The sequence below is a fragment of the Otolemur garnettii genome, unplaced genomic scaffold, assembly GCF_000181295.1.
Source record: "Otolemur garnettii isolate 467f Iridium unplaced genomic scaffold, OtoGar3 scaffold00043, whole genome shotgun sequence".
NCBI lineage: Eukaryota > Metazoa > Chordata > Mammalia > Primates > Galagidae > Otolemur > Otolemur garnettii.
This window is the reverse complement of record NW_003852438.1, coordinates 6,017,811-6,021,849: the sequence shown is the minus strand read 5'-3', so window position 1 is coordinate 6,021,849 and position 4,039 is coordinate 6,017,811. Positions and strand designations below refer to the sequence as shown.

At 43.8% G+C, this 4,039-nt stretch overlaps 1 protein-coding gene and 1 pseudogene across 1 annotated transcript in view; both read right to left on the bottom strand.

Moving 5' to 3' along the window:
- The window catches only part of SCN8A (sodium voltage-gated channel alpha subunit 8), a 138,493-nt gene that overhangs the window by 25,925 nt on the left and 108,529 nt on the right, over positions 1-4,039 (bottom strand). The window lies entirely within an intron of this gene.
- LOC100954089 lies at positions 1,992-2,576 on the bottom strand (annotated as a pseudogene).

Here is a 4,039-nt window from a genome sequence, read left to right as displayed (position 1 = left end):
GTGGGTTGGGGAAATGGCTGGAGAAAACGTAGCTCACAGCTCAAGGCAACCTCAAATTCTTGGGCTTAAGTGATTCTCTTGCCTTAGCCTCCCAAGTAGCTGAAACCACAGGCACCCGTCACAACGCCTGGCTATTTTTTGGTTGTAGTTGTCATTGGTGTTTGGCGGGCCCAGGCTGGATTCAAACCTGCCATCTCTGGTGTATGTGGCTGGCACCCTAGCTGTTGAGCTACAGGTACTCGGCCAATTTTAGAACATTTTCATTACCTCCAAAAGAACTGCCCACCCTTTAGCTGTCATTCTTTCATCTCTTATTCCCCATAGTCCTAGGTACTATCCCACTAATCTACTTTCTGTCTCTATAGGTTTTCCTTTTTAAGGATGAATAATATTCCAGTGTATGGATATACCACATTTTGTTTAACATTCATTAGCTGATGTTCATTTGTATTGTTTCTGGTTTTTGTTTATCATGAACAATGCTGCTGTGAACATGTAAGTTTTCATGTGGACAAATGTTTTCATTTCTCTAGGGTATATGCCCAGGAATAGAATTACTGGATCTTATGGTGACTCTGTTTAATTTTTTCAGGAATTGTCAAAATATTTTCCTCAATGGTCACACCATTCCCAGCAGCAGTATATGAGAGGTTCAACTTCTCCATATCCTCACGAATGTGATATATAAAAGACATGACAAAATCTTTTGTCTTTCCGGCCCCTTGACACTACAGGCAGAGTGGAGAGTCAGAGAGGTGGGAGACATTCAGATGGAGAAAATCTCACTATTGTTTTCTTTCTTTTCTTTTTTTTCCATCATATGAACAGGTTTATTGTAACATGGAATGCAAAAGATTAGAACCACTGAAATGTCAATTCTTCAACTTTAAAAAATAATTAAAATAAATAAAATCAAAACAGGATAATGACCAGAATAATAGTACCATTATAATCACATTTAAAAGAAAAGCATCCATCTTTTAGTACCATTATAATCACATTTAAAAGAAAGGCATCTTAAAATGGTGATTTTAAGACTGTGACAGGCTCAGCGCCTGTGGCTCAAGTGGCTAAGGCGCCAGCCACATACACCCAAGGTGGCGGGTTTGAATCCAGCCTGCACCTGCCAAACAATAATGACGGCTGCAACCAAAAATTAGCCAGGTGTTGTGGCAGGCGCCTGTGGTCCCAGCTATTTGGGAGGCGGAGACAGGAGACTCGCTTGAGCCCAGGAGCTGGAGGTTGCTGTGAGCTGTGATGCCACGGCACTCTACCCAGGGGGACAGCTTGAGGCTCTGTCTCAAAAAAAAAAAAAAAAAAGACTGTGACAAATAACAGTATGGTACATTTTTGGACACTGTATTCCACTTAACTTCAGAATACTCCATAAAAATATTACTCAGAAAACAGGCTTCAGGTACACATGAAAAGAGAAATGCAGGCATTTCTACCTAAGCTAAGATTTATTAATTTATTAATTCACTATTTAAAAGTACCTTAGATGTTCCATTATAATTGCTCTTAGGTAGCTTTTTTTTTTTTTTTGAGACAGAGTCTCAAGCTGTCCCCCTGGGTAGAGTGCTATGGCATCACAGCTCACAGCAACCTCCAACTCCTGGGCTCAAGCGAGTTTCCTGCCTCTGCCTCCCAAGCAGCTGGGACCACAGGCGCCTGCCACAATGCTCAGCTATTTTTGTTTGCAGCCATCATTGTTGTTTGGTGGGCCTGGGCTGAATTCAAACCCCACCTTAGGTGTATGTGGCTGGCGCCTTAGCCACTTGAGCCACAGGCGCCAAGCCATCACCCCCTTTATAATAATCATTTGTGATCTGAATTCACAGAATGTCCCACCAGCCCAAAGTAATCTTCTCAATGTCATACTTGCAGTATTACAGTGTTTTTTTTTCAGTCTGATATTTATGGAGGTTACTGGGTCACACCAACATAGTATTTTAACTCTAGGAAGAGGATAGCTTTGTACCATTGGTGCCTTTGATAGTTCTCTTTCTTGAAATATTTTTACTTTAGAAATCTCCGACACATGTAGTTATCTTCAGATACTGTATATCCAAACTTTTTATAGAAACCAACATTTTGTGGTAGGCATTCAAGAGTAATCTTGTAACAGTTCAGTTTCTTGCTTAGCAAAATAAGGGTTGATAATAACAGTTTGCCAAGCTGCTTTCCTCTGCATTTGTCACTAAGGACAACATCTTCTACTCTTCCTCTCTTAACACAGGAATGAATAAACTTGTGTTCTATTATCAGAGTGGCCGTAGCAACAATCTGTCTTAGAGTCACATCTTCCACAACTGTAACATAATAATCCTGATTTCTTCATATGCTCAAAAAGATTTCATGAATTGTTCAGGGTTGACAACTCCAGTCTCTGTCAGTTGCCCTCCAGTACCTTAAAAAACCCCTCTATTTAAGTCAGCAGTACAGAGAAGCCTCAAAACCAAGCCTTCTCCTGGGTGGGTTGGGGAAATGGCTGGAGAAAACGTAGCTGTATTCTGACTCCGGTGCATTTCTTTGAGAAGACTTGGGTCAAACACAGGAGTTTCATCAGGTTTCATCTTAGGAGGGTCCGCACTGTCCTGCAGTCTGCACTTGTTGCAGGGCGCCAGACTCCCCACTGCTGTAGAGCATGGCACCGGCTCTGGCTTCAGCTCTGGCTCCGGCGCCGGTCCCATCTCACGTGCCACAGTCCGAGTCCACGGCCCAGATGTGGCGGCACCAGTGCCTCCTGACCTGCCCCACCCTTACCCTTCACGCAGGGCTGTGCAGGTGGGTGTGGCGGAGGTTGAGGCACCTTTCTTTCTTTCTTTAAGGCTAGTCAAGTGAAGCAGTAGGCATGGGAAAGGATCGAAGGACCCCATAACCGGCTGAGGTTGATTAGTTGTCAGTCCTACTTTTTTCCTCTGGAATTCATGAATGCACTAGTTTCCTGACACAAAGGTATGGCCATTCCTGTTTGCAGAGCGCTGGACTGTATGGGTATGGTGCTAAGAGGAGGGAATTTCTAAAGCACAGGAAAAGACTGTGAGGTGGAGAAACATGTCCCCATGGGAGGTGCCTGCTCTGAACAGCAGAGGGAAGAACAGACATGGACACACAGATAACAGGTGTTCCAATTTCATCACTGGGCAATGAGGACAGGGAGCATAGGTTCCACTGTCTTGATACAAATAAATCCCCTTTGCTCAATCAAGAACACAATAGCATCCATGTCAGGTTTCCCCTTAACTCTGTTAGAAATCCATTCCATAACCCAAGATATGCAAGATGCTCAAAACTGATCTTATGTTGCTGGGGCCTCTATTTGCTCCCTCTGAAGTCTCACTGTAATCACATTCTAGTCTTTTTTCGGACATTGTAGCTGTGCCTTCACTCTGCTCCTCTTAAATCTTGTGCCTACTGTCCCACAGGTTCTTCGTGTATTGAGGCAACTATCCCCTGCTTAATCATCTAAATCTGTCAAAGGTAAGCAGTGAAGAATGTTAAAACTTTTATTTTCCTTTTTGTGCAGATGGGAAAGAGAGGAATCAAATGATGGGGCATGCTCTCTGTTATTTTAGGTTTTTGTTTACCGGATTTGAAGAGTAACAATGACAATAATAAGGAAATACCTTTTTCCAGTCACTCACTTCAGTCTGATCTTCCCTTTTCTCAAGGGCAGAGAATGAGCTGTTATCTTGGGTACCACCTTTGTGCCTGGAGAAGTGTTGTGTGAATGCTCCCTGATGTGACAAATGACCCAGGTGCAGGAGGCACAGTCTGGTTCCCCTCCACTCACATCGGTGGCTACCCAGCCATCTTTTTTACCTCCTACATGACTCCTGACACCTTCCTATATTAGTCTTCCTCTCATTCTCTGCAACCCTCCTTATGAAAGCTGTCCCCTTCACCCTGGGCTCATCCTTAGTGTACATGGCGATCCTCCTTGGGGAAGCCGTTCTCTTCACCCTGGGCTCATCCTTAGTGCACATGGCGACCCTCCTTGTGAAAGCTGTCCTCTTCACCCTGTGCTCGTCCTTAG